Source organism: Sus scrofa, chromosome 17 (genome assembly GCF_054392235.1).
Source record: "Sus scrofa isolate SSC_HxYL_T2T_F1_AM1 chromosome 17, Sscrofa_HxYL_maternal_Yorkshire_Landrace_v2.0, whole genome shotgun sequence".
Taxonomy (NCBI): domain Eukaryota; kingdom Metazoa; phylum Chordata; class Mammalia; order Artiodactyla; family Suidae; genus Sus; species Sus scrofa.
Genome location: NC_139399.1, coordinates 64,958,636 through 64,970,830, shown reverse-complemented (window position 1 = coordinate 64,970,830; position 12,195 = coordinate 64,958,636). Strand labels below are relative to the sequence as shown.

The 12,195-nt window shown below is 51.2% G+C and overlaps 1 long non-coding RNA gene and 1 other non-coding gene across 2 annotated transcripts in view; both read right to left on the bottom strand.

Annotated features, from left to right (window-relative positions):
* Positions 1-12,195, bottom strand: part of LOC146395397 (uncharacterized) — a 187,125-nt gene that overhangs the window by 144,741 nt on the left and 30,189 nt on the right. The window contains exon 2 of the long non-coding RNA XR_014831850.1: positions 11,572-11,660. This is a non-coding gene — a long non-coding RNA (uncharacterized LOC146395397). The remainder of the gene's footprint in view (positions 1-11,571; positions 11,661-12,195) is intronic.
* On the bottom strand, positions 3,220-3,324 carry LOC146395398 (U6 spliceosomal RNA). The gene has a single exon (XR_014832994.1). It is a non-coding gene; the product is annotated as a U6 spliceosomal RNA (small nuclear RNA).

The following is a 12,195-nucleotide window of genomic DNA, read 5'->3' as shown; positions in this document are numbered from 1 at the left end:
CTGAATGGCAATAGCTCCATGATGAGAAACCCTACTCCAGCCTCATGCCTGGGTCTTAGAGAGAAGACGGCTCTGGAATGAAACCTAAAGAGCTGTTTCTCTAAACCCTGCAGAGTAACAAGCACTGAGAAGCACCAAGAAAGCATAGCACAGGGAATGGAATTCTCCCTGACTGGCTCACAGCCTCACACAATCAAAGACTTGGGGAAGACTATTAGGGAAGCTGGTGTATTAATTAGGAGGGCTTCTGGCTGCAATTAAGAGAGTTCCCCTTGTGGCACAGCAGAAACAAGCCCAACTAGTATCCATGAGGACAAGGGTTCAATCCCTGGCCTCACTCCATGCCATGAGCTGTGGAGTAGGTTGCAGACACAGCTTAGATGTGGCGTTGCTGTGGCTGTGGTGCAGGCTGGCAGCTGTAGCTTTGATTTGACCTCTAGCCTGGGAACCTCCATTTGCCACAGGTGCCGCCCTAAAAACAAAAAAAACAAAAACAAAAAAAAAAAAGAAAAGAACACATGCCATCATTGACCAAAATGATAAGGCTTCTTCTCCTTCCACAATGGGAATTTCAGGGACAGGTGGCAGTTTCACGGATGCACATGGTCAGGCCTCCTCTGATTCTCTGGGCTTTCCTCTCCTGAGCACAGATGGCTGTCTCATTCATTTGGGCCAGCAGTAAGGGTGTGCCCATTTCAAGCTTCATCTCAGGAGACTTTGTGCCCCTCTACCCCCTTCCTGAACCTTCCATGAGGGCGAGCCCAGGCTAGACTGCTGGAGGCTGGGAGCCCACAGGAAGCAGAGCAGGACCGCTCAGCCTGGAGCAAGACTGCCCTGCAGAACAGGAGGGTGCCCAGCTGAGACCAGAAAATTTACTCAGCTGATTCCAGCCTAAATTGCCAACTCACAGAATCAGGAACTATATACATCGTTATTGTTTTAAGTCATTAAGTTTTGTTTGGTTTTGTCTTCTTTTGGGCCATGCCCGAAACATGCGGAAGTTCCTGAGCCAGGGATCAAACCTGCACCACAGCGTTGACCAGAGCCACAGCAGTGACAAGGCAGGATCCTTAAGGCACTGCATCACCAGGGAACTCCAAGCCATTAAGTTTTAGGTGGTCTGTAGTGAGGCAGCAGTTACCTGATACACAGAATAACTCCTCCCATCTCTTGGCCCACATGGTACAAGTGGGGCCAACCGTCAGGCCCCAGCGCATCATCATGTTGGCCCATCGCAGTGAAAGACAGGACTTTGGCAGCAACTATCAAGAAAAAGGTGCTGGAAAGAATGTATCTATGTGTGTGCGACTGCGTTACCTTGCTGTACAGTAGGAAATTGACAGAACGCTGTAAACCAGCTATAATGGAAGAAAATAAGAATCATTAAAATACAAAAAAAGAAAAAGGTGCTAGAGTTCCTAAAGGCTGGGAGACACGAGCCCAGGTTGCCTAGGGTTATGGTACCACACAGAAGAGCCTATGTGAAAAGAAGCCACCACAGGAGAGCAGCGCTAAGAAACGAAGCTTCCTGGCTTTCTCTGAGCTCCTTCATCCAGCAGTGCCTGAGGCCCAACGACCTGGGTCGTGTCACTTACACACACAAACACCTTCTGTCGGGTCTCTGTCACCTGCAACCAAACCATTCCTGACTCACACTCTTGAGCCAGTGATTTCAACCCCCTGAATCTCAGTCAAGTGGGAATAATAACAGAGTCTATACGTCATCGGATTGCCATAGGAGGTCAATGAGATGCAACACGGGAAATGCCTAAAGAGTGCTCAAAAGACAGCCACTATCATTATGAAAGTGATTTTGATTTCCTTCTCTCTAATTTGGCTGCTATTACTGAACTGTTACTATAGTTACTCTTACCGAAGTTTGATAGAACTTTTAACCGCTAAGACAGTGTTAAAGAATACAGAATATATTCATACCTTATTCATAAGAATGTTGCATAATTCTTATGAATACACTATTTCCACCGCATTCAACGCCGCTGAACTAGAGAGCATCAGTACTGCGTTTTGATTGAAAGAGAGATCTGCTGTTACTAAAACCATCACTGAAGGGTGACGGAACCACATGGGGACTTTTAAAACAACACAGACCACTCCCATACGTCAGGAGTCGTTACTAGAAATCTGTCGAAGTAATATAATATTTACTTCAATAAAACTTGATTGGTGTTTAAAATAACACACTCACACACACCCCTAAACAATAGTAACAATATCCTAAGCTAAGGTTTGTGAGATTAGCTCTAACTTCATGGATTACTTTAGGGGAGTTGACCTTTTTTCAACCACTTGTTCTTTTACTTTGTAATCTCTTTTTCACCTTGGTTTCTTGTTTAGGACATTCTTTGTCATTTAAACACTTCTAAGTTTTACAGAGTCAAATAAAAATTTCCCCTTACATATATTAAAAAAAACAAAAAGTCGCTGTCATAACAATCTGTCATTACAGCTGACTGTAACCTGAAGGCAGAGCCATCAGGACTGAAAAGCATCACTTAGAGCTCAATGGAAGGACCTCACTCGGGGCTGCTGCCTGAGTCCCTCACTCACAAAATCGACTCTACCCTCTGAGCAGAGGTAGGCTGAAGCCATTTAACACTGATCTTGACTTTCTGATAGCTGAACATTTTAGGTTGAAATGATTGGTGCAGGCGTTCCCATTGTGGCTCAGTGGGTTATGAGCCCGACGAGTATCCATGAGGATGTGGGTTCAATCCCTGGCCTTGCTCAGAGGGTTAAGGTCTGGTGTTGCCATGAGCTGTGTGGTGTAGGTTGAAGATGCAGCTTGGATCTGGTATTGCTGTGGCTGTGGTATAGACTAGCAGCTACAGTTCTGAGTCAGCCCCTAGCCTGGGAACTTCCATATGCTGCAGGTGTGGCCCTAAAAAGCGAAATAAATAAATAAAATGAAACAAAATGAAATGAAATAATAAAATAAAACAAAATATTGGTACAGAGGAGGTACAGGACCCATGAGTGGAAAAGGGTATTTTCTCCAGCAGCACAATCTCCCAACAAAACTCCGATCTGGTGGCTCTCAAATGTTTACATTCTCAACGAAATTTGGATCTGGTGCACATAAACTAAAATAAAGGTTTAACTAACATTTCTTTTACTGTGAGAGATGTACTCTGACACAGATATTTTCTATTCTATTCCTTTTTAAATTTTATTTTACTAGCTATTTCTTACATTTATTTCTAAAACTTGGAACGCTTTACGAATTGAGTGTCATCCTTGCACAGGGCCACGCCAATCTTCTCCATACCCTTCCTATTCTGGTACCCGTGCTGCCAAAGCCAGTCCTCCATTCCTTTTATTTATTTATTTTCCTTTCTCTTCCTCTTTTCAGAATTGCTTGTCACAACCAACTAAAGAGATTCCATGAGCCATGATGGGTCATGACCTTCAGTTTGGAAGCACAGCTCTCATCCAGAGATTTCATCCACGATGGGCTAGTTTGGAACCCACAGGAAGGGCTGTCTTGGACTCTACATGGAGAGGTGGCATCCTCTGGTTACGGAATGTTCTTCTAGTGGGAAGGGGTGCAACGTCTGGGGTAGAGGATGGCACATAAATATCAGCAGAAAGACTTTTTTCCTGTTAGCCCAAAGTACCGCCTCCAATATGGACAAGAGACATCAGCCTTTAGAGCATGGGTAACTGGCTGGGGCAAAGGACAATGTCTGCTCTGTGCCAAAGAGCCTTTCTAGTACCCCATCTTTGCCAGGCAGACAGTGAAACCAGCACAGAACAAAGATGAGACAGAGGAACCGTGGGGCTGAGCTCCTTCATGCCTGGTGCTACCTGTGTGAAGTGGGGCTGGTTTCTTAACCCGCAGCCGCCTAAAATGAGGCTAATAATCATGCCTACATCTGGGCTGCAGGAGGCCTGAGCAAGGTAACAAAGAGCTTAAGCTCAAGGCTGGTGTACAACAGGCTTCAGGAATTTAAAGTGCCCACACACGGCGTCCTCCCTGTAACTGCCCTGCTTAGAGGTCCTGTCATTTTGGAACGAGGCCAGGCGTGAATAACGAAACAAAAGTGTTTCTTTCTTGAGATCCTGTCTGTGAGCTGAGATGAGGGGGAAGCGGAAGAAGGTTATGACCGTGTCACGCGGGCCTCCTTCGGGACTGGCCACCTCTGTGTGTGATGCGCGAACGCAGCGGGTCCGTTTCTCTCACCGAGGCCCCGCAGGCAGGGCCTGCTGTTGTCAGTGGGGAAGAAAGACGGCTGGCTGGGAAGAGCCAGTTACAGGTGGAGCATCTCTCTCCCTGCACACTGACCCCAACGGCTGAGCCCAGCCTCCTCCCCCATCGCCGCCCCCGAGGCCCCTGACACCCCTCGGCAACCTCTGGGAGCCCACTTTTGTCCTCCAATTGTCCGGGTCAACACAGCAGGCAGAGAGGTCTTCTAAACACTGAGTCATGTTGTGACACCCCCAAAGCATGTTCAATAAAATCCAATTTCATCCTTTGGCCTGTCAGGTCCCACGAGTGGGGCCTGGTTCCCGCGGTCCTCTCCTCCTTAAACCAGCCTTCCTTCTGCTCCCGCCCCAGGGCCCCTGGCAGCTGGAAAGCTCAGAGCAAGATCATTCCCTGACTACTTCCGACCACACGGGCCTGAGCTCCGATGTCACCTCCTCCTAGAAGCCGTCCCTGACCACCCCTTCTAACGCCGCCCTCCTCGCCCTCATGCCTCCGACACGCTGTCCATTTTATTGTCCCGGGGCACTGATTCGGGTCTGAAACTGCCTTGTTTATTCGTGTATTCAGTGTCTGTCTCTTCTCTAGGAATGGAGATCCACAGAGCAGGGACCAGAAGAGCAGCGGCTCTGCTGAATGAATGACCAAGTGAAAGGTCTGAACTTGGACCTGCCTCTTCCTAAATCCTAAACCAGAGTGGGCAGCAGTTACAATGGGTATCCCAGGATTTCGCAAACCTGCATGTGGCATTTGGAAAAATGCAACAGAGATGAAATGTAATCCCTTCTAGAAGTTTAAGCCGTGCCCTAGAATTTTTTTTTTTTTTTAACTCAATTTAAGTGTTTGGGCTAAAAAAGCTTGATGGCATAAGAACCTACTGTATGTCCTCCCACAGGGATGCTTTTTCTTGCCTTTCCTTCAAACTAAGATATCAAGGGTCAGAGAGGAACCCAAAAGAGAGAGAGAGAGAGGGAGGGAGAGGATGAACGGCCCGATTGCTTCCTGCAACTGCTCAGCCTAGAAGCAGGCCTCAGAGGAGTTCCTATGGTGGCGCAGCAGAAACAAATCCACCTAGGATCCATGAGGTTGTGGGTTCGATCCCTGGCCTCACTCGGCGGGTTAAGGATCCGGTGTTGCTGTGTGCTGTAGTGTCAGTCACAGACGCAGCTCGGATCTGGCACTGCTATGGCTGTGGCATAGGCTGGCAGCCGTAGCTCCAATTGGACCCCTAGCCTGGGAACCTCCATATGCCACGGGTGCAGCCCTAAAAAGCAAAAACAAAACGAAAACAAACAAAAAAAAGAAGCAGGCCTTGGAGAATTCATGGCTGCCTGCCCCATGCCAGCAGGTGCTATGTATCCAGATGGGTTTCCAAAAGTGCCCTCTCCACAAGGCCCATGGGCCCCCGATATGGAATCTCTGATTTAAGCATTGGTGGCGCCTAACTGAGCCCTTGTGGGCCGTGGCACACAAATGACAGAAGATTAAACCCCCACAGGCAAGTAGCCACAGCTGCCAGCCTAGTTCTTGTCCAAACCCAACAACTTACAAACCCACTTCCCCTAGTGGAAGTGAAAAAAACAAAAATTCCAATGCCAAATATAGGCTAAAATCTGTTCCAACAATCACCAGGCTTTTACATTCAAATATGAAAGGAAAAAAAAAAAAACCTTTCTGTCTTTCAACTGAGCTGCCTCCTACGGCTCTCTTTGTGTGTAATACACACAGACACACCCCTGGGGGGCGCTCTGCCCAGCCTGGCTTCCTCAGCGGAAGAGGGAATTTGCACAAGTGTGGGAGCATCCAACCCTCACCCCAGCCAGTACCTGCTCGCAGTGAGGTCTTTCTAGATGCGGCTCCCCCGTCCACGCCCAGGCTGCTCACCACTGCACTTGGCTGTCTGGAGCACACGGTCCACCACTGCACAGCTTTCGAAGGCCCTGCTGTGTGCAGAGGGCCGAGGGACCGCAGCCCGCGAAGAGCTGGCTCGGGCACTGACGGAGGAAGGGGTCTGGGCAGGAGACCTAGGGTCACCAGGCTGTGGGTAGAGTGTCCATCAGGTTCTCTTGAGGGGAGCAGAGCAGCACTAACCACCCAGACCCTGCTTCTTAACAGCCACGTGACCTTGGGCAGAGCACTTGACGTCGGCCAGCCTCCAACGTCCTCCTCTGCATCTGGGTTTCCCTCTGTCCCCTGGGGTGATCGTAAGGATGAAATGATGAAACGAGATGATCTGGACAACGCAACCCCTGGCACAGAAAAATGGCTTCTAATAACGGACCACTTACTGATACCCTTTAAACCAGCCCTTCTGAAACTACAAGGTACTATACTGGCAGGTTACTTGTAAAAAGGCAGCTTCTGACCAATTGGTCGGGGGTGGGGTCTGAGATTCTGCATTTCTATCCAAGACACAGAAGCTGCTGACCTGAGGTCGTACTGTGAATGCTGGACAGGCAGAGCTGGTTGAGCAGACGTGGGCCCTGCCCTCTGTTCTCCCAAACAACAGATGCTGTCCTAAAAGAATGCCCAGGTGGGGTCTCTGTGTGCTTCCACGACCTCCTACCAGGCCCACAGCATGGGCCCTCAGCCAGGCCTCTGGCAGACTGTGGTCACAAGCAACACGGGGTGAGGGAACCTGCCCAGCTGAGTTCAGAACCAACCAAATGGCAAAATAAGGAAAGGCTTTACAGCTTCTAAGCTACATCATCCAGCATGAAGGACAACGCATTGTCCCAAAAAGCGCTCTCCCGATTTGTCCACAGTCTTCCTTCCCACCCCCACCCCTATAAGCCCACCCCAGCCCTCGGCTTTCAAAGGAGATACGGCAGGAAGGACGGTGAGTGAATGAACGGGTGGTGCACTGGGCCTGCGGATGCGCTGTCCTGCTGGGTGCGCGGGCAGCAGTCTGCAAGCCTGCGGTCGGTCGCCGGCAGGCCAAGCACTGCCTCCCACACCGCCTTTCTATCTCAGGCTGAGCTTCCCCCATGCTGCTCCCTCCTGCAGATGGGTAGCTGCCACGACTGTTCCAGGCGTAGGACCAGTCCAAACCACAGAGCCTGGCACCACCTTCAAACCTCCCATGTGCCAATGTCTGTTTATCAGATCCAAGGCGTGCTCTTTGGGGCTGATCACCTGACAGGAGCCCTATTTTCCAGCTGGGAGGGACGGCAAATGTTATATAAGGCCGCACCGAGCCCCATTCATTCCTCCAGCGGTAAAGTGCTTTTGGAAACGGTAAGGTAATTGGCAAGATGAAAACCACTGTGCAGTGGGCTGACTCAAATGCAGTGACAGTCATTTCTGTCATGGCAAATCCTAGGCTTCATGCTCCCTGGTTCCAGATCAAGGGTCTTAGTGAGCAGAAGAGGCAGGGAAGGGATAAGAGGAAATCTTTTTTTTTTTTTTTTTCTTTTGTCCTTTTAGAGCCACACCCATGGCATATGGAGGTTCCCAGGCTAGGGGTCTGATTGGAGCTGTTGCTGTCGGCCTACACCAGAGCCACAGCAACGCCAGATCCGAGCCGCATCTGCGACCTACACCACAGCTCACGGCAACGCCAGATCCTTAACCCACTGAGCGAGGCCAGGGATCAAACCCACAATCTCATGGTTTCTAGTCAGATTCATTTCCGCTGCGCCAGGAGGAAATCCTGAGGTAAACTCTGAGCCAATCACACAGCAACCAGAGTGATCTCTTCAGTAAGTCATGTCAGCTAAAGCCCATCACCAGCTGTACAGCCTCCAAGACTCCAAGGATAAAATCCTCCAGTGGCCACAGGCAGCGTCCCCCAGCTTTGTCCCCTACAAGCTCATCTCCCAGCACTCGGCCTTACTCCCTATGTCCCCTCTCACCCTGCGTGGCTGCTCCAGCTCACATACCCCTACGCTCATGCTTTTGCACACGCCAGGCCCTTTGCCCGGAACACCGGTCCCTCCCTTTGCATCTGGTCAAAACCTCCCCGTGCTTTGGAGCTGCATGCAGCAGAACTGCCCCAGCCTCCCGGACTGGGTCAAAATCCCCTTTAAAACCAGCCACAGCGCCTCTCACCTCCCCTTCCCTGCACGTATTACGGCTGTGTTGGCACAATGCTTCCTTGGATCATCTGATCAATGTCTCCCCAGTTAGACCAGGAACTGCAGGAGAGAGACCACGCTTTTTTGGCCTCAGCAGTGTGTCTCAGCATCTGGTACAGGAGACCCACTCGGTAAACATTTCTGAGCTCCTCTAAAAGTCTCCTGCATGTTAGAAGAATTCCCTACAAGAATCTGTTTTTGAGAATCCCAAACGCGGATTTTTGTTTCTTTCTAGGCCTAAGTCCCCATAGCTTCCCCACTGCTCCTTGGGCCTCCCTTGAAAGCACTCGTCACGCCGTGCTGCCTTCCCCATCTGTCTTCTACACGTCACGCAGGGGCACGGGGTGGGCTTGTAGAAGACGGCGAGGCAAGGGTCTGAATGCAATGCAAGGAAATGGGTTAGGAGGCGCATCTACAGGACACCTGCTGGGGGTGAGAGAAGCCAGCACAGGGAGTGTCACCTGCCAGCACAAGGAGGAGGGTCACCAGCTCCCAGCTGAGTGTCTGAGTGACCAGAGCGCAAGGCTCCTGGGGGGACTAGGAGTTGTCCCACTAGAAAGATTCAGGTGGAGTTCCCACGGGCCGTTGGCTGAGAACCGCTCTGGGGGGCAGCAGCTCCCAGCACTTCCACTGGCCCCAAGAAAGGCAAACCTCCTACTGGTCCCAAGGAAAGCCCTTGGGCAGAGATGTGGGCCCTGGCGGCTGGTGTGCACGGACACAGGGAGGGCAATGGCAGGCACCCCCACAGACCTTCAGCCCCTTCCCTGGCCGGGCAGGAGGGGTCAGTGTCCCTCACTTGTGGCTGATGGTAATGTCCTCACTAGGCTGCTCCCAGGACGTCCCTTTGGTCCCCATCCTGCACTTCCTGGGGACACCCCACCTTCCAGCTTGGAGCAGTGGAAGCCGACAGAATGCTTGTATCCTGGCTGGCCAGAAGGTGAAGGCTGGGGGTCCTTTCCTGCATAGTTGTGTGCTAATGGCGCCATAAAACACTGCCTGGTGGTAGCATGGCTCTGTTTGTCTGTGTTCTTTCTTACCACCTCATGGCCCTGCTGCACCATGTGGAAATGCAAGCAGATTTAGCTGATCGAAACGGAGTGGTAGACGTCCATCGACAGACGTGGTACATATACACAATGGAATATTGCTCAGCCACAAAAAAGAATGAAATAATGCCATTTGCAAACAACATGAATGGACCTAGAAATTTTCATACGGAATGAAGTTAGACAGCAAAAGACAAACGTCATGTGATATCACTTATTAAAAAAAAAAGGACACAAATGAACTTATTTGCAAAACAGAAAAACTTACCAAAGGGAATAGTTGGGGTGGAGGGGTGGACTGGAGGTTTTGGGACTGGCAAATGCACACTGTTACACGGAATGACTGGCCAATGGGGACCTGCTGTGTAGCCCAGAGAACTCTACCCGATATTCTGCGATCATCTATGTGGGGAAAGAATCGGAGAGAGAATGCGTGTGTGCACATGTGCGACTGGTTCACTTTGCTGTACGGCAGAGGTGATCACAACCGTTAAATAAACAACACTTCAATAAAATTTTAATGTTTTAAATAAATACACTGAGTGGTAGAACCACGAGGGATTCCTGTGTTTTCAGGCACAAGAAAACAAAGACCCTGTCTGGTCTTTCCACTTTTTCTACAATAGACACCATGAATGAACGAAGGGGAGGGTGGGTGAGGGGAAGACGCCCATCATTACTGGTCTGGCCCATCCTTGGAGAAAGGTGCACGTGGAGTTCGCGCTTTGGTGGGTGGGGAACTCATACGCCTCCTGGAGACACTATGCTCACTGTAAGTGGATCAACAGCTATACACCTGCAGAGACCTGTCCCCTGCAAGTCTTGCTCTGAGCTTGCACTTTCATTGCCTTAATTTTTTTTAACTCACAATCATTTTGCAAAAAAAGAGTCAGCTGTGATCTTTGTTTACTGATGACCTTGGGACTAACTTGCTCACAGTGGGGAAAAGCGGCAAGGCCAGGGCTCACGGCAGCAAACAGGGTCCTGGTAACAGGGCCAGTTGCAGCAAAGAAGTGAATGCACACCCACGTGTGAGTGTGTGTGTGTGTGTGCGTGTGTGTGTGTGTGTGCATGTGTGTGATGGCCCAGACACACACACCGCCACCTGCCAAGGCCCTTGCACACCAGGTTCTGAGAGTACACGAAAGGTAACACAAGCGTTCCCATCTCCCACGCCCCATTGATCTCCCACAAGTCCAGATGTCACAGCCGGTGCTTCTCCCGGAGCTGCTGGGATGTCGTGAGGTCTGCTGAGCTCTGCCTCCAGGACAACCCAGAGCTCACACTGACGGGGGCATCCTGACACCATCCAGGGGCCTGAACACCCTGATGCCCTGATGTTGACTCAGAGGATACAGGGAAGAAGCAAAGCAAGGGTCCCGATTCATGACAACAGCAACAAGAGAAGCAGCGGCCCAACGATGAAAAACCAAGCCTGGGGCCCAGCAAAGGTGTGTCCAGGCTCCGTCCCTCCCTCTCCTCCTTTCGGCCTCTTGGCCTCATGCAACTTCGCAGAGTCCCTCACTCTCTCCCTCGGTCATCCACCCACTCAGAGGACATTTTCTGAGTCACTTCCATGTGCCAAGAGCTAAGTCCTTGCCAAACATGAATTAAAACAAAACCAGCACAGGCAGCCCAAGCGCCTCTCACAAAAGTGGGCACCATCCACCGTGGTGACAGCGCCTGCGTGCATTCATCCATCCCACAGACAGAGACTGAACTTCACCTCCAGGCCCGATGCTGCCGAGCAAGCGGGCACAGTCTCTGCCCGCATTCACCACCAAAGCTACGCAGGACAGCAGTTATGAATGTAGGACCTGGAGCACTAAGCTCAAAGAACCCTCCTCTTCCTAGCTGTGTGTTTGGGGGCAGCTTACTTAACCTCTCTGTGCCTGAACTGCCTATACTCTACACAGGAAATCAGGATGGTCCCTATAGCACAGGGTGTTGTGAGACTTGAATGAGTAAATACACGTGAGGCAACATACAACAGCAGTCAAGCAAAGTCAGATGGACCATTTCAAGCTGGCAGAAAAGACGGATATTCACAAGGAAATGCATGACTGCCAATGGCCACAACCGCATGGCAGGATCGGGACCTCCCGGCGACGAGGCCAACGCCTGATCCGCAATCGTCGCTCTTTCCTTGCCGCATTAGAAAACCCCAGCCTTCATGGAGAGGGAAGAAAAGCCCTCCCTCCCGCCCCGCAGCCGAGCGTCCCCTTACCTGGGCCCGTCCAACACACCGACATCAGGACCGAGAAGTCGGGTTCCGTGGTGAAGGACGTGGGCTTCGTCGTGTGGTCCTCCTGTGGTCTGTGGGGAAGAAAAAGAGATGGTGGTGTTTGTGAGAGGTAGAGACGGCTCAGAAGAACCCAGGTGGAACAAGGTAGGCAGTGGCCGGACTGTGCCGGGGCTCCCACAGCTCCAGCCTCGCACCGCAGGTTCTGACTGCATCTGACCCACCCAATGGAGCCAGGGCCCTGGTGCTTTGCCTCTTGCTCACGGCCGTCTCCACCCAGAACTGTGGGAGATGTTTAGCACAAAGGTGCTGAGAATTGAACGAGGCAGTAAGTGAATGAATAGCAGGATGAGCTGCTGGCACGTGGGACCTGTGTCCAACCCAAAGGACGGGAGACCTGGGGACACCTGGCGGGGGTGGGGGGGAGCCTCGCACTTCCACTTGGGGGCAGCTTGAACCCCATCCCAGGCCAGCTGCACTGTCCCAGCACAATGCTCCAGGGGGACCCTGTCTGTGCCACAGGCAGGACCACTTTTCAATCCCACCAGGGTCCATCCCACCGCCCTCGGCTTGTTTTACTTGCAGAAGTTTCTTCTCTTCCCACCCAAC